At 42.2% G+C, this 20,765-nt stretch overlaps 1 long non-coding RNA gene across 1 annotated transcript; it reads left to right on the top strand.

Annotated features, from left to right (window-relative positions):
- The first annotated feature begins 327 nt into the window (after positions 1-327).
- Positions 328-11,949, top strand: LOC118473495 (uncharacterized). Its single transcript, XR_004852980.1, has 3 exons — positions 328-3,010; positions 4,169-10,650; positions 11,809-11,949. It is a non-coding gene; the product is annotated as an uncharacterized lncRNA (long non-coding RNA).
- Positions 11,950-20,765: the final 8,816 nt, after the last annotated feature.

Below are 20,765 nucleotides of genomic sequence, written 5' to 3'. Positions count from 1 at the left end.
GCACACATGCATACACTAAGCATAATATCCGGTCTACTAGCACATAAATAAAGTAAAGACCCTATCATAGACCGGTATGCCTTTTGATCAACGGACTTACCTCCTTTGTTGAGGTCGACATGTCCATCGGTTCCCATTGGAGTCTTTGCGGGCTTGGCATCCTTCATCCCAAACCTCTTGAACAAGTCTTGTGTATACTTCGTTTGTGAGATGAAGGTGCCATCCTTGAGTTGCTTCACTTGGAACCCAAGGAAGTAGTTCAACTCGCCCATCATTGACATCTCGAATTTCTGAGTCATCACTGTAACACCCCTGGTATTACGTGAACTAAAACTCTGACATGTCATCATAAGCATTTGCATTAACTTGCTTGTTACACTTAGAATGCATTTATTAGGTTAAAATTTTCGATTCAAAAGTGTGATGTGGTGTGTTGAGTATAGGACTTAGGTTGAAAAACCTTGCTTGGAATTGTGGATGAACAAAACAACTCCTAAACCAGGGACAATTTGGACATGAGCTTCATATACTAGAGTTTGATTTGAGATTAAGGAGTCACTCATCTTTTAGGAGGATGAATTGAGTTGGTAAATCACTAGATGAGAAGGAACCATATTTGAAACCCTAAATTTGCCCTAAAAGTGGAATTCAAAATCTAGAGACAATTGGGCAAAAGTCAAAGTGCCAAAGTTGTAGAGTTTGGAAAAGGTGAACAACTTTTATATTTGGATATTCCCAAGTTGTGTGGAAGAATTTGGAGTAATTTGCAGAAATTCAGTTTTGGGTTCAAATTGGAACTTCTGAAATTAATATAAACTAGCCAACTTTGAACCCTTATAAATTCTGATCTATAAGCATTTTGAAGATGGTCCTTATAACAAAGTTATAGAGCTACATGAGGAGTATAAGTTTGGTGGAGTCACCTAGCTCTAAAGATATTTGAAACTTAGAGAAAAACTGGTCCAAAGTAGAGCTAACAGAGTTTCTGGATTTCAGACTTGGTAGAATTCAGAGTCTGAATTTCAGTAATTTGGGCAAACTTTGGACCTCTGTAGTTTGGAGTCTGTGAGGGTTTAGATATGGATCACTATGTCAAAGTTGTAGAGGAACTATAGGAGTATAAACTTTATTAAGCAACTTGCCCCTAAAAACATTTGGAACCCAGGAAAAAGAGTGGTTCTAAGTGGTGCTGCTGTATTCTGAATTTTCAGATTGGAAGCAGTAACTGAAACTGAATTTCAGTGTTTTGATAGCAGTTTGGAAGCTGGTTTGTGGCTAGCTTATAAGGTTTTAGGCTATGGTGTTTGTAGATGAAATAATGACCATATGATGGTGAATAATTTTCAGTAAGTGGGTATAGCATGATCCTGCACGAAAAGTAGAGTAAAACTAGCTCAAAGTTGGACTGTTTATGGCTGAAACTGAATTATATTCAGTTATTGAAAACTGAATTTCAGTGAAAGTTGCTCAGTTTGGAGCCCATTTGCGGCTGATTCATGTGATTTTGGACTAAGAACTATATGGTAAAGTTGGAGACCAAAATATGGTAAGTAAGTTTCCTAAAGTGAGATAGACTTGGTGCTATATAAAGTTGGGAGTAAAATACCCTCAAACTTCCCCTGTCAGAATTGAGTTGGGACTGATTTAGTTGACTGTTACTGAGAAGTTCAGTGAGTTTTTACCCAGTTTTGGAGCTCTATGATAATTAATATATGGAGATTTTGGTTAAGAGTTCTGTAGTAAAGTCAAGGTCCATATGAAGGGAAACAACTTTTATGCAAAGGATTGACTTGTTACTGTGTAGAGTTTGGAGAAAAAGGGAAGGCAAAACCCTCTATCAGACTTAAACTGTGCTGTTTCAGACTTTTGAAACTGGGTATTTTAGTGTTTTGGCTCAACTTTGGGATGCCAGAACTCTTGATCTGTGTGGGTATAAGCCAAAGACCCTGTGACAAAAGTTTACATGGGTGTTAGGAGAACAAGTTTTCGACAGGAAGGTGGGTTTGATGCTAAGTAAAATTTAGAGTAAAACGTGCCTAAATGTCTGTGAGAGATGTCTGTTTCAGAAAACTGAAAACAGATTTAGTGGAAGGTGGCTGATTCTTGGACACTATAACTTGTAGTACATGCAGTTTGGATCCTAGATTCTTGAAACAAACTTGAAGTGCCTCAGATAGTGAACAAGTTTGATTATAGGGGACTGATCTATCCTTAACAGGAATGGGGAGAAAAGTGGGGCTGAACAGGGAGGATCAGACCAGCTAAAGCAATTCAGAGATTCCCAAAATATCTAAAGAATATCTTTTCCCCCTGCAGAAAATATCAAACCTTTGGATGTGTTTGAGCCTGTCTACCGTGGGGTTTTTTTATCTGCCTTTACCTCTGTCCATATCCAGTGAATAGGTGGGATATTTTAGCAGTGAGCAGTGGGCAGTAGAGTATTTGTTGGTTTTGTTTGTTGTCTGCGATATGGGATACTGGTGAGCTGAGTATGGGATATGGATGAAGTGCATCATTGAGGACTAGAAGTCTCGCTCCCCATTAATAAGTCTCAAGGTGAGCTGGAATGTGTCTGTTTGTAGGTGCAGTTTTGACTGCTTGCTCCTTATCCATATCAAATAGACCAGATTCAGTGTTTTAGTGATATTTGTGAGTTGTGTGCTGTGCCAGCAAGGTTTGTGCATGGGAGCCATGTGTGTTAGCCATGCAGTGCTGGCATCCCCAGAAGACTTCCCCACTGAGTTGTGTAGTGGTTCAGTGAACACTTTCCTACATCTGCAGTGCCTTAGGTGCAGGTTCAGTGAAGCTCTCCTCCTTGCCTCGAGTCTAGCCATGGTTCACTGCTTTGGGTGGTGATCCTAAAGTCTGCAGGTCTCTGTAGCCCTCTCCAGTTCATCGCACGCCATTCCCCTGTGCTAGTGGCCGCGCCAGCAGTTCTCCCACCTCGCCATGGCTTGGACGTCCTAAGGAGTTGCTGGCCCGTATGAAGCTTGTTCCGTAATCATCTCAGGTCAGTGGAGCTCACACCATTTACTGCTTGAACTCTACCACTATTGGTTGTCTGGAACTAGGTGTGAAATTTGCTCAAACACAGGCTGTCAGGTTTCTGGATCCCAGACTTAGTGCATAAGGCTGAAACTAGGTTTTAGTGTGTTGAGCCTAACTTTGGAGCTCTGTTGCGCCTAGTCTATTTGGTTTTGGGCCAAAGTTCTGTAGCAAGTTTGAAGACCATAGTAAGATGAACAAGATTACTAAAGAGAGATGGGCTAGGTGCTGCATAAAATTGGGAGTAAAACATGTCCAAATCTTCTCTGTCAGACTTCTGGATTTTTTTTTAGATTTGTGAATAGTATCTGAAATCAGGATTTTTAGTGCAGTTTTGGGGCTGTGTGCTGCCTATTCTATGCAGTTTTGAACCATGATTTATGAAGAGGAGTTCAAGACCATGTTATAAGGAACAAATCCCTTTAAGTAAGTTAGGCTTGAATCCACATAAAGTAGGAAATAACAGCTGTCCAAAACTGGACTGTCAGAGTGATTGTGACTGAATTTTATTCAGTTAGCTGAAATAGCAGTTCAGTGTGGGGGTAACTTTGGGGTACAATAGAATTTGCTCTGAATGTTTTCAATCATGGGTTGTTATACCAAGTTGGTAAAGCTAAAGTTGGAGTATAACTTTGGCTAAGAAGTTTTGGTCTGTACCATATGAAATTATAAGATACCAGGGACTTTAACAGGGAGGTGTGTAGATGGGGCAGCAGGCCTAAGGTAAGTGGGTTCAGTCTTTCGTTTGAAAACTAACGAAGATCACCCCTGCTGCTCTCACTTGTGTATGTGAATGAAAATGAGGGGAAATGGAGACTGAATATTGGTTGTGGTGTCGACTGTGTAAACTTTCAGTATCTAAAACTGAATTCGGTTCAGTTCTTTTTCAGATACCTGAATTTGAGTTTTTGTGTTTTCACCTCAAATTGGTGTTCAACTTGAGATGTGTTTGGGGTCAGCTAGTAGCCATTGAAACAAAGATAAAGAGTGATTATAGAGGAACAACTCCTAGTAGGGGAGTATGTCGAGCCCTCATGTGGAATTGAGAAAAAGTATAGTCTTGTGATGTTTTATAGTATTTTATTTGCAAACAGCATAAGCATAAGCATTCATGTTCATGTAGAGCTCCCAAAACAAAGAGTGAAGATTCAAGATGAAGTGGTTGCTAAAGAGGAGTCTACTCCAGTGTCTTCTCATTAAGAGGATGGAGCTATCTAATCGATGGTTGGGTAGAGGGATCTAGAACCTCTTCACTGCAACAAAGGCAAGCCCCGGTGCATTTACCCCTTTCCTTGTATTTTTAAAAGACTTTTATACACTTTAAGTCTAGTGAAATGTGCATTAAGTTATAGGAGTTGCTTGAAAACTATTTGATGCATTGACTACCTTGATATCCATTCCTGTTATAGATACTTCTTTGGAAGTATCAAATATTGTTTACAAAAATGCTTAGCCCTGCTTAGATCTTGTGGATAGAAGTTGTCTTTTGCAATAATGCCTAGCTCAGGGGTTGTCCTGAGGAAGGATGGCTTCTACCTGCAAGAATATTTTCATTGGGAGCATGGTGGGATCTTACTGCAAAGTTCCCTGTAATGCTCTTCTCATCCCAAGGAACACAAAACAATCCTAAGGATGGAAATACTTAAATCGAGACTTGGGCTAGGAACAGGTGATGCTCCACCCAGGTTAATTAAGGATTGGATGCGTATGTAGGCCTGTATGATCAAGGACTATCTTAACTGGCTACATGCCCTGGATATGGGACAGGGTAAGCTTGAACCCGGCTATTCCATACGTGAAAAGACAACCGCGCACTGGGCGTGGGAGATGGTGGGAGTAGCGTGTACCCTCCTGGCTGGAGGCTGGACGGAGGAGTACTGTGCTCCCGGGTAGCGCGGACCGGTTCACGTTGTGGAGGATCTGTGGGAACGGTTGACATATGCAAGGGTTAAGTGCTACATATGTCATGTGGTTAGAGATCCTCAGCTGAGTAAATCGATTCGGATCGCCGTTATATCCCCGGAGAGTGGAGACTTGATCGCTGCCCTGCAACCTAAGTCAGGATGTGAACATTATGAATAAAAATGATGTTGTATTGATGAGATGGTGAAATTAGACTAGATGCAAACAGAGTCTATTAATATTTAATCTGGCATTAAAATATTGAAAGTAAGGACTCACTTTAGTAAGCTTTTTCTGCAAAAGTATCTAAGTTGATTCTTGCTAAAAGCCTCTCCTTGATTCCTAAATCCAGCATATCCTTGAGAGTCTTTTTCCTTAGTCGGGTAAGACTTGCGAAAGTACACTCCGTACTCAGGGTTTTCGAACCCATGTTGTTGTAGGTGATGAGGAGTATTCTAGGAGTTCCTGTGGCTGGAGGGCGTTTCCAGTTCTGGAGAAGGACTAGCTAGGTTTATGTATAAGCTTTGGAGGGTTTCTACCTTCCTGCTTTTGTAATAAGTTATGCACTCTGAGTATATCAGGACTTGTAATAAATATTACTCTTTCGAAACATGTAAAACTTGAGTTTTGAAAAGGTAAAGAATGTTTGTAAAGTCTTCCGCTCTTATCTCCGAAGTGTGTGTATCGAATGTGATTACTGTAATATGCATGTATGGTGGGAGATCTTTGGGATGATGAGTTCAAGTTGTTGAACTCGTGATAGCCTTGTTAAGTTACCTGGTACACGTGCATAACCATCTGAGGCCATCCAGGCAAGGATTGGTGCACGTGGGCCTGATAACTTGGGAGGGCTGTCACAGATTGGTATCGGAGCGATCCCCCATTAGCATGGATATTAAAGTAATCTGTTGATATACTTCAAAAGGATTTCGAGTCCAAACTATTTTGGAAAAACTTAAGAATCTATGATCAAATTCTGATAGTCAAAGTGCAAATAGTATATGGTTAAGTTAAGGACTATAAGGTGGCTTAGTTTAGGATGCTAACCACTAACCCACAACTATAATGCAATTTTCTGCAGGTACACTAACTAAACCCTAGGAAAGTGCGACTAGTGATAAATGACGGAGTGAGTAGGTATGCCACCGCCATAAAACGTGATAGCCACTATATGTTGGCAAGAGTTGCAAGGACGAATAGGACGAGCATGCATCATGTCATACAACTTTAAGTTAAACCCCCTGTGTAGCTATTTTAGTATGTGTTTCATATACCCTGTTCATACATCTTTAGTGAATAGAGTGTATCTATTGCTTTTCTCTATAGATGAATCAACAAGAAGCGCCTACAGGAGTTGGAGAGTTTCTACGAGATTTCGGTGTTCCTATGGTCCTATGGCGACTACTTCAAGAAGTTGGATATACCGAAGCACCCAAGTACCAGTGGTCGCGCACTATTCTTAGAGGACAACCATGGTATGAGGTCGTAGTGCGTATTCCAGAACGTGCTAGAAAGCCATCTTGGCCACAATGGATGTTCCATGCCGAAGGAATGACTCCTTGGGAAGGTGCTGAGGTAGCTGTCTTAGAGGTGTTGACAACCATTTGTTACCAGAAATGGGAAGAAATACAAGCGACGTCTATGAGGTTGTTCCCTGCAGTTGCCTTAAGTGACCCAGTTGTGTATCATCACTAGGCCCGATTAATGGAAAGCATTCCCATTGGGCAGGATTCTGTTGAATCGGCATCTGCTCGGGTTTTGATGGCTGTGCTAGAGTTGTAGCTTACTCGAGGGCACAGTCGTCAAATGTGGCAGCAGTTATACACTGGGAGTTATGCAGCATTTAAGATGATGGAAATGGCCAAGAATAGGGCTTGTACTCAGGCACAAGAACAGCTTAAAGAAACAAAGATTCAAGTTGAGCGAATTGTTGGACTAGAGCATAAGGTAGCAGAACTGCAGGCACAACACAAAGCGGATCAGGATCGCATCAAGGAACTTGAGCATCAGCTGACTAATGCTCATTCAAAATCAAAAGTTTTGAGTCAGCAACAAGAAGAAACTCACTCGTATGTTGTTACTGTTAGGGAAGAACTTAAGGAAACCATGGGCTTCCTTGGTCAGCAAGATCAGGTGCTCGAGGAGTTGCATCGTACCTATCCGATGGAATTTCAAACAGTGCAGCGACTGATCAACCATCTGCAACAAACGGTGCATATGCTCAATGTTGCCTTTTATTCTGCCCCAACACCAACAGACTAAAAGGTACCTATGGAGCATGGAAACAGACATCTGGCAGATGTGATAACCGGAGAAGATATAGCAGGCAACTTAATCCTCGTTAGGCAATATACCTATGTAAATTAGTTTTGAAAGCTAGATGTAAGGTAGACCCATATGGCAATGTTAGCTAGTAAAAACAGGTTAAACTTTGTTGTAAAGAGTTTTTCCTGTTTCACCTGGATCAGGTAACTTGTGAGTTTGCCTATGGCTATGATGTAAAAAAAGAACTGCCTGTTTCAGAGGCAACTGTTAATATCTATAGCCGTTTGTCGAATTCCAAGAGTTAAAATGGCTATTCCTTTGGATATTCCCTGTGAATGCACGTGTATGGATAAATGACTTGGCACACGCTGGTACCATAGTTTCTGGTTGTGTTTCGTGATGAGATGGTACCATCATGATTTCCCATGTGAGTCTGTTGAACAAGAAATGGAAAATTGGATAAACATTATCCAAAGCAAATTAGATGCAACATCTTGAGTAAAACACACAAAAAGAGATTTATCGCCGAGTCATCATTGGAAGTTCGCAGCATCGGAGACGAGTGCAAATGTCGAGCGACATCGTGGTTAACTCATGGTTAAGCGAAACAGAACACCTCCCCTGCCTTGTAAGAGAAATTAGGAAATAAGTCAGTGACGTGTTTCCTTTTCCGTTACTAAGTCTAGATTTTTAAATCTCGGGACGAGATTTCTTTTAGGGGGGAAGGCTGTAACACCCCTGGTATTACGTGAACTAAAACTCTGACATGTCATCATAAGCATTTGCATTAACTTGCTTGTTACACTTAGAATGCATTTATTAGGTTAAAATTTTCGATTCAAAAGTGTGATGTGGTGTGTTGAGTATAGGACTTAGGTTGAAAAACCTTGCTTGGAATTGTGGATGAACAAAACAACTCCTAAACCAGGGACAATTTGGACATGAGCTTCATATACTAGAGTTTGATTTGAGATTAAGGAGTCACTCATCTTTTAGGAGGATGAATTGAGTTGGTAAATCACTAGATGAGAAGGAACCATATTTGAAACCCTAAATTTGCCCTAAAAGTGGAATTCAAAATCTAGAGACAATTGGGCAAAAGTCAAAGTGCCAAAGTTGTAGAGTTTGGAAAAGGTGAACAACTTTTATATTTGGATATTCCCAAGTTGTGTGGAAGAATTTGGAGTAATTTGCAGAAATTCAGTTTTGGGTTCAAATTGGAACTTCTGAAATTAATATAAACTAGCCAACTTTGAACCCTTATAAATTCTGATCTATAAGCATTTTGAAGATGGTCCTTATAACAAAGTTATAGAGCTACATGAGGAGTATAAGTTTGGTGGAGTCACCTAGCTCTAAAGATATTTGAAACTTAGAGAAAAACTGGTCCAAAGTAGAGCTAACAGAGTTTCTGGATTTCAGACTTGGTAGAATTCAGAGTCTGAATTTCAGTAATTTGGGCAAACTTTGGACCTCTGTAGTTTGGAGTCTGTGAGGGTTTAGATATGGATCACTATGTCAAAGTTGTAGAGGAACTATAGGAGTATAAACTTTATTAAGCAACTTGCCCCTAAAAACATTTGGAACCCAGGAAAAAGAGTGGTTCTAAGTGGTGCTGCTGTATTCTGAATTTTCAGATTGGAAGCAGTAACTGAAACTGAATTTCAGTGTTTTGATAGCAGTTTGGAAGCTGGTTTGTGGCTAGCTTATAAGGTTTTAGGCTATGGTGTTTGTAGATGAAATAATGACCATATGATGGTGAATAATTTTCAGTAAGTGGGTATAGCATGATCCTGCACGAAAAGTAGAGTAAAACTAGCTCAAAGTTGGACTGTTTATGGCTGAAACTGAATTATATTCAGTTATTGAAAACTGAATTTCAGTGAAAGTTGCTCAGTTTGGAGCCCATTTGCGGCTGATTCATGTGATTTTGGACTAAGAACTATATGGTAAAGTTGGAGACCAAAATATGGTAAGTAAGTTTCCTAAAGTGAGATAGACTTGGTGCTATATAAAGTTGGGAGTAAAATACCCTCAAACTTCCCCTGTCAGAATTGAGTTGGGACTGATTTAGTTGACTGTTACTGAGAAGTTCAGTGAGTTTTTACCCAGTTTTGGAGCTCTATGATAATTAATATATGGAGATTTTGGTTAAGAGTTCTGTAGTAAAGTCAAGGTCCATATGAAGGGAAACAACTTTTATGCAAAGGATTGACTTGTTACTGTGTAGAGTTTGGAGAAAAAGGGAAGGCAAAACCCTCTATCAGACTTAAACTGTGCTGTTTCAGACTTTTGAAACTGGGTATTTTAGTGTTTTGGCTCAACTTTGGGATGCCAGAACTCTTGATCTGTGTGGGTATAAGCCAAAGACCCTGTGACAAAAGTTTACATGGGTGTTAGGAGAACAAGTTTTCGACAGGAAGGTGGGTTTGATGCTAAGTAAAATTTAGAGTAAAACGTGCCTAAATGTCTGTGAGAGATGTCTGTTTCAGAAAACTGAAAACAGATTTAGTGGAAGGTGGCTGATTCTTGGACACTATAACTTGTAGTACATGCAGTTTGGATCCTAGATTCTTGAAACAAACTTGAAGTGCCTCAGATAGTGAACAAGTTTGATTATAGGGGACTGATCTATCCTTAACAGGAATGGGGAGAAAAGTGGGGCTGAACAGGGAGGATCAGACCAGCTAAAGCAATTCAGAGATTCCCAAAATATCTAAAGAATATCTTTTCCCCCTGCAGAAAATATCAAACCTTTGGATGTGTTTGAGCCTGTCTACCGTGGGGTTTTTTTTTATCTGCCTTTACCTCTGTCCATATCCAGTGAATAGGTGGGATATTTTAGCAGTGAGCAGTGGGCAGTAGAGTATTTGTTGGTTTTGTTTGTTGTCTGCGATATGGGATACTGGTGAGCTGAGTATGGGATATGGATGAAGTGCATCATTGAGGACTAGAAGTCTCGCTCCCCATTAATAAGTCTCAAGGTGAGCTGGAATGTGTCTGTTTGTAGGTGCAGTTTTGACTGCTTGCTCCTTATCCATATCAAATAGACCAGATTCAGTGTTTTAGTGATATTTGTGAGTTGTGTGCTGTGCCAGCAAGGTTTGTGCATGGGAGCCATGTGTGTTAGCCATGCAGTGCTGGCATCCCCAGAAGACTTCCCCACTGAGTTGTGTAGTGGTTCAGTGAACACTTTCCTACATCTGCAGTGCCTTAGGTGCAGGTTCAGTGAAGCTCTCCTCCTTGCCTCGAGTCTAGCCATGGTTCACTGCTTTGGGTGGTGATCCTAAAGTCTGCAGGTCTCTGTAGCCCTCTCCAGTTCATCGCACGCCATTCCCCTGTGCTAGTGGCCGCGCCAGCAGTTCTCCCACCTCGCCATGGCTTGGACGTCCTAAGGAGTTGCTGGCCCGTATGAAGCTTGTTCCGTAATCATCTCAGGTCAGTGGAGCTCACACCATTTACTGCTTGAACTCTACCACTATTGGTTGTCTGGAACTAGGTGTGAAATTTGCTCAAACACAGGCTGTCAGGTTTCTGGATCCCAGACTTAGTGCATAAGGCTGAAACTAGGTTTTAGTGTGTTGAGCCTAACTTTGGAGCTCTGTTGCGCCTAGTCTATTTGGTTTTGGGCCAAAGTTCTGTAGCAAGTTTGAAGACCATAGTAAGATGAACAAGATTACTAAAGAGAGATGGGCTAGGTGCTGCATAAAATTGGGAGTAAAACATGTCCAAATCTTCTCTGTCAGACTTCTGGATTTTTTTTTAGATTTGTGAATAGTATCTGAAATCAGGATTTTTAGTGCAGTTTTGAGGCTGTGTGCTGCCTATTCTATGCAGTTTTGAACCATGATTTATGAAGAGGAGTTCAAGACCATGTTATAAGGAACAAATCCCTTTAAGTAAGTTAGGCTTGAATCCACATAAAGTAGGAAATAACAGCTGTCCAAAACTGGACTGTCAGAGTGATTGTGACTGAATTTTATTCAGTTAGCTGAAATAGCAGTTCAGTGTGGGGGTAACTTTGGGGTACAATAGAATTTGCTCTGAATGTTTTCAATCATGGGTTGTTATACCAAGTTGGTAAAGCTAAAGTTGGAGTATAACTTTGGCTAAGAAGTTTTGGTCTGTACCATATGAAATTATAAGATACCAGGGACTTTAACAGGGAGGTGTGTAGATGGGGCAGCAGGCCTAAGGTAAGTGGGTTCAGTCTTTCGTTTGAAAACTAACGAAGATCACCCCTGCTGCTCTCACTTGTGTATGTGAATGAAAATGAGGGGAAATGGAGACTGAATATTGGTTGTGGTGTCGACTGTGTAAACTTTCAGTATCTAAAACTGAATTCGGTTCAGTTCTTTTTCAGATACCTGAATTTGAGTTTTTGTGTTTTCACCTCAAATTGGTGTTCAACTTGAGATGTGTTTGGGGTCAGCTAGTAGCCATTGAAACAAAGATAAAGAGTGATTATAGAGGAACAACTCCTAGTAGGGGAGTATGTCGAGCCCTCATGTGGAATTGAGAAAAAGTATAGTCTTGTGATGTTTTATAGTATTTTATTTGCAAACAGCATAAGCATAAGCATTCATGTTCATGTAGAGCTCCCAAAACAAAGAGTGAAGATTCAAGATGAAGTGGTTGCTAAAGAGGAGTCTACTCCAGTGTCTTCTCATTAAGAGGATGGAGCTATCTAATCGATGGTTGGGTAGAGGGATCTAGAACCTCTTCACTGCAACAAAGGCAAGCCCCGGTGCATTTACCCCTTTCCTTGTATTTTTAAAAGACTTTTATACACTTTAAGTCTAGTGAAATGTGCATTAAGTTATAGGAGTTGCTTGAAAACTATTTGATGCATTGACTACCTTGATATCCATTCCTGTTATAGATACTTCTTTGGAAGTATCAAATATTGTTTACAAAAATGCTTAGCCCTGCTTAGATCTTGTGGATAGAAGTTGTCTTTTGCAATAATGCCTAGCTCAGGGGTTGTCCTGAGGAAGGATGGCTTCTACCTGCAAGAATATTTTCATTGGGAGCATGGTGGGATCTTACTGCAAAGTTCCCTGTAATGCTCTTCTCATCCCAAGGAACACAAAACAATCCTAAGGATGGAAATACTTAAATCGAGACTTGGGCTAGGAACAGGTGATGCTCCACCCAGGTTAATTAAGGATTGGATGCGTATGTAGGCCTGTATGATCAAGGACTATCTTAACTGGCTACATGCCCTGGATATGGGACAGGGTAAGCTTGAACCCGGCTATTCCATACGTGAAAAGACAACCGCGCACTGGGCGTGGGAGATGGTGGGAGTAGCGTGTACCCTCCTGGCTGGAGGCTGGACGGAGGAGTACTGTGCTCCCGGGTAGCGCGGACCGGTTCACGTTGTGGAGGATCTGTGGGAACGGTTGACATATGCAAGGGTTAAGTGCTACATATGTCGTGTGGTTAGAGATCCTCAGCTGAGTAAATCGATTCGGATCGCCGTTATATCCCCGGAGAGTGGAGACTTGATCGCTGCCCTGCAACCTAAGTCAGGATGTGAACATTATGAATAAAAATGATGTTGTATTGATGAGATGGTGAAATTAGACTAGATGCAAACAGAGTCTATTAATATTTAATCTGGCATTAAAATATTGAAAGTAAGGACTCACTTTAGTAAGCTTTTTCTGCAAAAGTATCTAAGTTGATTCTTGCTAAAAGCCTCTCCTTGATTCCTAAATCCAGCATATCCTTGAGAGTCTTTTTCCTTAGTCGGGTAAGACTTGCGAAAGTACACTCCGTACTCAGGGTTTTCGAACCCATGTTGTTGTAGGTGATGAGAAGTATTCTAGGAGTTCCTGTGGCTGGAGGGCGTTTCCAGTTCTGGAGAAGGACTAGCTAGGTTTATGTATAAGCTTTGGAGGGTTTCTACCTTCCTGCTTTTGTAATAAGTTATGCACTCTGAGTATATCAGGACTTGTAATAAATATTACTCTTTCGAAACATGTAAAACTTGAGTTTTGAAAAGGTAAAGAATGTTTGTAAAGTCTTCCGCTCTTATCTCCGAAGTGTGTGTATCGAATGTGATTACTGTAATATGCATGTATGGTGGGAGATCTTTGGGATGATGAGTTCAAGTTGTTGAACTCGTGATAGCCTTGTTAAGTTACCTGGTACACGTGCATAACCATCTGAGGCCATCCAGGCAAGGATTGGTGCACGTGGGCCTGATAACTTGGGAGGGCTGTCACAATCACCCTGCTAAACTCTTCACAAGACTTTTGGTTAGTAGAACCAAATATTATGTCATCGACATAAATTTGGCACACAAAAAGATCACCATCACACGTCTTAGTAAAAAGAGTTGGATCGGCTTTCCCAACCTTGAAAGCATTAGCAATTAAAAAGTCTCTAAGGCATTCATACCATGCTCTTGGGGCTTGCTTAAGTCCATAGAGCGCCTTAGAGAGCTTACACACGTGGTCGGGGTACCGTTCATCCTCGAAGCTAGGGGGTTGCTCCACATACACCTCCTCCTTGATTGGTCCGTTGAGGAAAGCGCTCTTCACATCCATTTGGAACAACCTGAAAGAATGGTGAGCAGCATAGGCTAACAATATGCGAATTGACTCTAGCATAGCTACAGGAGCAAAAGTCTCCTCAAAGTCCAAACCTGCGACTTGGGCATAACCTTTTGCCACAAGTCGAGCCTTGTTCCTTGTCACCACTCCGTGCTCGTCCTGTTTGTTGCGGAACACCCACTTGGTTCCCACAACGTTTTGCTTAGGACGAGGCACCAGTGTCCAAACTTCATTTCTCTTGAAGTTATTGAGCTCTTCCTGCATGGCCAACACCCAGTCCGGATCTAGCAATGCTTCTTCTACCCTGAAAGGCTCAATAGAAGAGACAAAAGAGTAATGCTCACAAAAATTAACTAATCTAGAGCGAGTAGTTATTCCCTTGCTAATGTCACCCAAAATCTGGTCGACGGGATGATTCCTTTGAATCGTCGCTCGAACTTGAGTTGGAGGGGCTTGTGGTGCTTCTTCCTCCATAACTTGATCATCTTGTGCTCCCCCTTTATCACACGCCTCTTCTTGATGAACCTGTTCATCGTCTTGAGTTGGGGGATGCACCATTGTTGAGGAAGAAGGTTGATCTTGCTCCTTTTGTTCCTGTGGCCTCACTTCTCCAATCGCCATGGTATGTATCGCGGCTGTTGGAACTTCTTCTTCATCTACATCATCAAGATCAACAACTTGCTCTCTTGGAGAGCCATTAGTCTCATCAAATACAACGTCGCTAGAGACTTCAACCAAACCCGATGATTTGTTGAAGACCCTATACGCCTTTGTATTTGAGTCATAACCTAACAAAAACCCTTCTACAGCTTTGGGAGCAAATTTTGAATTTCTACCTTTCTTCACCAGAATGTAGCATTTACTCCCAAAAACTCGAAAATACAAAACGTTGGGTTTGTTACCAGTTAGAAGCTCGTATGATGTCTTCTTGAGGAGGCGATGGAGATAGACTCGGTTTATGGCATGGCAAGCCGTGTTCACAGCTTCCGACCAAAACCGCTCGGGCGTCTTGAATTCTCCAAGCATCGTCCTCGCCATGTCTATGAGCGTCCTGTTCTTCCTCTCTACCACACCATTTTGCTGTGGTGTGTAGGGAGCAGAGAACTCGTGCTTGATTCCTTCCTCCTCAAGGTACTCCTCCACTTGAATATTTTTGAATTCGGACCCGTTGTCGCTCCTTATCTTCTTCACCTTGAGCTCAAACTCATTTTGAGCTCTCCTTAGGAAGCGCTTGAGGGTCCCTTGGGTTTCTGTTTTGTCCTGCAAAAAGAATACCCAAGTGAAGCGGGAAAAGTCATCAACAATAACAAGACCATACTTACTTCCTCCTATGCTTAGATAGGCAACGGGTCCGAAGAGGTCCATATGCAATAGCTCCAGTGGTCTTGACGTAGTCATCATGTTCTTGATGTGATGAGCACTTCCCACTTGTTTACCTGCTTGACAAGCTGCACAAGGTCTATCTTTTTCGAAGGTTACATTTGTTAGACCTATTACATGTTCTCCCTTTAGAAGTTTGTGAAGGTTCTTCATCCCAACATGTGCTAAACAGCGATGCCACAGCCAGCCCATGCTAGTCTTAGCAATTAAGCATGCATCTAGACTGGCCTCCTCTTTTGCAAAATCAACTAAATAAAGTTTGCCGTCTAGTACACCCTTAAAAGCTAATGAACCATCACTTCTTCTAAAGACATACACATCTACATTTGTGAATAAGCAATTATATCCCATATTATAAAGCTGACTTACAGACAACAAGTTATATCCAAGCGACTCAACTGAGAACACATTAGAAATAGAGTGCTCGGATGAAATAGCAATCTTCCCTAGTCCTTTGACCTTGCCTTGATTCCCGTCACTGAATATGATTGAGTCTTGGGAATCTTTGTTCTTGACGTAGGAGGTGAACATCTTCTTCTCCCCTGTCATGTGGTTTGTGCATCCGCTTGATCCCCCGGATGCATAAACCTGCAAGGCAAATTAGGCTTGGGTCTTAGGTACCCAACTCTTGTTGGGTCCTACAAGGTTAGTAACAATGGTCTTAGGGACCCAAATGCAAGTTTTGTCTCCCTTGCATTTTGTCCCTAATTTCCTAGCAATCACCTTCTTATCTTTTCTACAAATTTCAAAAGAAGCATTGCAAGCATGATAAATTGTAGAAGGTTCATTAATTTTCCTAGGAACATGAGCAACATTTCTCCTAGGCATATGATGAATGACATTTCTCCTAGGCATATCTCTACCATGCACATAGGAAGAACTTGAAGCAAACATTGCATTTGAATCATAAGCATTACAACTCCTATCATGATGAACATTTCTAGAAAATTTCCTATCATAAATAAATGCATGATTCTTTTGAGCACTATTAGCCATAGGGGCCCTCCCTTTCTCCTTGGTGGAGATGGGAGCCTTATGACTTGTTAAGTTCTTGGCTTCCTTCTTAAAGCCAAGCCCATCCTTAATTGAGGGGTGTCTACCAATAGTGTAGGCATCCCTTGCAAATTTTAGTTTGTCAAATTCACTCTTGCTAGTCTTAAGTTGGGCATTAAGACTAGCTATTTCATCATTTAACTTTGCAATAGAAACTAGGTGTTCACTACAAGCATCAACATTAAAATCTTTACACCTATTGCAAATTTCAACATGTTCTACACAAGAGTTAGATCTATTTGCTACTTCTAGTTTAGCATTTAAATCATCATTAACACTTTTTAAACTAGAAATTGTCTCATGGCAAGTAGATAGTTCACAAGAAAGCATTTCATTCCTTTTAACCTCTAAAGCAAGAGATTTTTGTGCCTCTACAAATTTATCATGTTCTTCATACAAAAGATCCTCTTGCTTTTCTAACAATCTATTTTTATCATTCAAAGCATCAATCAATTCATTAATCTTATCAATTTTAGTTCTATCTAAGCCCTTGAACAAACTAGAGTAATCTATTTCATCATCGCTAGATTCATCATCACTAGAAGAAGCATAAGTAGACTTTCGAGTACATACCTTCTTCTCCTTCGCCATGAGGCATGTGTGACGCTCGTTTGGGAAGAGGGATGATTTGTTGAAGGCTGATGCGGCGAGTCCTTCATTGTCGGAGTCAGACGACGAGCAATCCGAGTCCCACTCCTTGCCAAGGTGTGCCTCGCCCTTAGCCTTCTTGTAAGCCTTCTTCTTTTCCCTCTTCTTATCTTGTTCCTGGTCACTATCATTATCGGGACAATTAGCGATAAAATGACCAATCTTACCGCACTTGAAGCAGGAGCGCTTTCCCTTCATCTTGTTCTTTTTGGGATGCTCCTTGCGGCCCTTTAGCGCAGTCTTGAAGCGCTTGATGATGAGGGCCATCTCTTCCTCATTTAGCCACACCGCCTCAACTTGCGCCACCTTGCTAGGTAGCGCCTCCTTGCTACTCGTTGCCTTGAGAACAATGGCTTGAGGCTCATGAATTGGACCATTCAGCGCCTCATCGACGTATCTTGCCTCCTTGATCATCATCCGCCCGCTTACGAACTTTCCAAGTATTTCTTCGGGCAACATCTTGGTGTACCTAGGATTCTCACGAATATTGTTTACAAGATGTGGATCAAGGACAGTGAAAGACCTTAGCATTAGGCGGACGACGTCGTGGTCCGTCCATCGCGTGCTTCCATAGCTCCTTATTTTGTTGACGAGGGTCTTGAGCCTGTTGTATGTTTGGGTTGGCTCCTCCCCCCTGATCATTGCGAATCTCCCAAGTTCGCCTTCCACCAACTCCATCTTGGTGAGCATGGTGACATCATTTCCCTCATGAGAGATCCTGAGGGTGTCCCATATCTGCTTGGCGTTATCCAAGCCGCTCACCTTATGGTACTCATCCCTGCACAATGAGGCTAACAACACAGTAGTAGCTTGTGCATTTTTATGAATCTGTTCATTGATAAACAAAGGACTATCTGTGCTATCAAATTGCATTCCATTTTCTACTATCTCCCATATACTTGGATGGAGAGAGAACAAGTGACTACGCATTTTGTGACTCCAAAATCCGTAGTCCTCCCCATCAAAGTGTGGAGGTTTGCCAAGAGGAATGGAAAGCAAATGTGCATTTGAACTATGCGGAATACGAGAATAATCAAAAGAGAAGTTTGAATTAACCGTCTTCCTTTTCTCATAGTCGTTGTCGTCCTTTTGAGAAGAGGAAGATTCGTCGCTGTCGTAGTAGACTATCTCCTTGATGCGCCTTGTTTTCTTCTTCTTCTCGTCTTTTCTTTTGTGGCCCGAGCCCGAGTCAGTAGGCTTGTCATATTTCGGCTCGTTGATGAAGGACTCCTTCTCCTTATCATTGACCACCATCCCCTTGCCCTTAGGATCCATCTCTTCAGGCGATTAGTCCCTTCGTGAAGAGAACGGTTCTGATACCAATTGAGAGCACCTAGAGGGGGGGTGAATAGGTGATCCTGTAAAAACTTGAAACTTAATCCCACAAAACTTGATTAGGCGTTAGCACAATAAAGCCAAGTGGCTAGAGAGGAGTTCTTGCAAAACACAATAACCACAAGGAGATCAACACAGAGATGGCACAGTGGTTTATCCCGTGGTTCGGCCAAGTCCAACACTTGCCTACTCCACGTTGTGGCGTCCCAACGGATGAGGGTTGCACTCAACCCCTTTCAAGCGGTCCAAAGACCCACTTGAATACCACGGTGTTTTTCTTTCACTTTACTATATCCCGCTTGCGAGGAATCTCCACACTTTGGAGCCTCTCGCCCTTACAATTTGATTATCACAAAGAAGCATAGAAGTAAGGATGGGATGAGCAACGCACACAAGACACAAAATCAGAGCAACAACACGCACACAAGTCACAACTTGAGCTCTCAACACAACTCGACAAGTTATCTACTCAAATGGAGCTCTAGTTGCTATCACAAAGAATCGAATACGCGGAATTGGAGTCTTGGTGCTTAGGAATGCTTGGTATACTCCTCCATGCGCCTAGGGGTCCCTTTTATATCCCCAAGGCAGCTAGGAGCCGTTGAGAGCATTCCAGGAAGGCAATTCTTGCCTTGTGTCGCCTGGCGCACCGGACAGTCCGGTGCACCACCGGACAGTCCGGTGCACCACCGGACACTGTCCGGTGCGGATTTCTTTCCTATTCTGGCGCAACCGATCGTTGAAGTCTTGGAGCCGTTGGCGCACCGGACACTGTCTGGTGCACACCGGACAGTCCGGTGCCCCCTTCTGACCGTTGGCTCTGCCACGCGTCACGCGCGGATTACGCGGCCGACCGTTGGCCCGGCTGACTGTTGGCTCACCGGACAGTCCGGTGCGCCACCGGACAGTCCGGTGAATTATAGTCGTACGCCGCCGGCGAATTCCCGAGAGCGGCCTTTTCACCAGAGTCAGCCTGGCGCACCGGACACTGCCCGGTGCACCACCGGACAGTCCGGTGCACCCAGACCGAGCAGCCTTTTGGCTGTACACAGCCAACTTCTCCATAATTGTTTCTCCTGTTTCTAGCACTTAGACACAATACATTAGTCTTCAAAACCATGTACTAAGTCTAGAAACATACCTTTAATCTTGATTTGCACTTCTTGAGTCCTTGGCATAATTTAACACTTAAGCACTTGTGTTGGCACTCAATCACCAAAATACTTAGAATTGGCCCAAGGGCACATTTCCCTTTCAGTAGCGCCCTCTAAAGTCAGAACATACTATGTAGCAAGGCTGGATTTTAGCTGTACAAATAACATTGTTGGATATGATGCCCTCCTGTTGGGACTTTGTGAGCTAAAGGCAATGGGAATAAGAAGGGCGATCCTTAAAACTGACTCCCAAGTCATCTCTGGCCATGTAGACAAAAGCAGTAAGGCAAGGGATCCGAAGCTTGAAAAGTATTTGGACACAGTCCAAAGATTGGAGGCCTCTTTCGAAGGTTTTTCTGTAAAATTTTCCAATAGGGGAAAATGAGCATGCAAATTTACTAGCTAAGTCAGTAGCACAGGGGCTCCCTCTACCTTCGGAAGTTTTCTTTGAGACAATAAAAGCACCTTCGGTTGAACTTATGGAAAGAGCAGTGCTCGCAATATCACATGTACATAGTGAAGATTGGAGGACTGAAATTATATCTTTCCTCCAAGGTAATTGTCTTTCGGATGACGAAGTTTATAATAAAAGAATGGAAGCAAGGACAAGACCATATGTCATGATAGAAGGGGAGTTATACAAACATGGAGTTTGCTCTCCACTTCTGAAGTGTTTATCCAGAACCAAAGGTATAGAGCTAATGAAGGAAATTCATGCAGGCTTGTGTGGGTCTCATATTGGGTCTAGACCTTTGCTGGGAAAGGTTTTTAGACAAGAATTTTATTGGCCGAAGGCAGCTTTGGATGCAGCAGATCTGGTTCAAAAGTGCGAAAATTGTCAAAAATGTGCAAGAGACCAGAAACAACCTTCGTCGCTAACTCAGTTAATACAACCAACCTGGCCATTGCAAAGATGGGGCCTGGATTTGTTGGGTCCACTCCCACCAGCACAAGGCAACTTGAAGTATGTTGTAGTGGCAGTAGAATATTTTTTCAAGTGGATTGAGGCGAAGCCCTTAGCTACAATAACTTCGGTCACAGTCCAAAAATTCTTCTGGCAAAATATTGTTTATCGCTTCGGTGTGCCGAAGGCACCGTGGACAATGGTACACAATTTGATGTCGAAGCATTCAAAGACTTTTGTGACCGAATTGGTACGAAGATTCATTTTGCTTCAGTCAGACATCCAGAATCAAATGGGTTGGTAGAAAGAGCAAATGGTATTATAATGACAGGAATAATGAAACTAATCTTCAACCAGTCCAGAGGAAAGTGACCAGACGAGCTGATTAAAGTGGTGTGGAGCCACAACACAACTGTGTCAAGGTCAACAGGATTTACACCCTTCAAGCTCTTATTTGGTGACGAAGCAATAACTCCAGAAGAGGCAAAGGCAGGGTCAATAAGAACAATAGCTTCG

This window comes from Zea mays, chromosome 1 (genome assembly GCF_902167145.1).
Source record: "Zea mays cultivar B73 chromosome 1, Zm-B73-REFERENCE-NAM-5.0, whole genome shotgun sequence".
Lineage (NCBI taxonomy): Eukaryota > Viridiplantae > Streptophyta > Magnoliopsida > Poales > Poaceae > Zea > Zea mays.
Note: the sequence above shows the minus strand (reverse complement) of the source record. Positions and strands in the feature narration are given on the sequence as shown.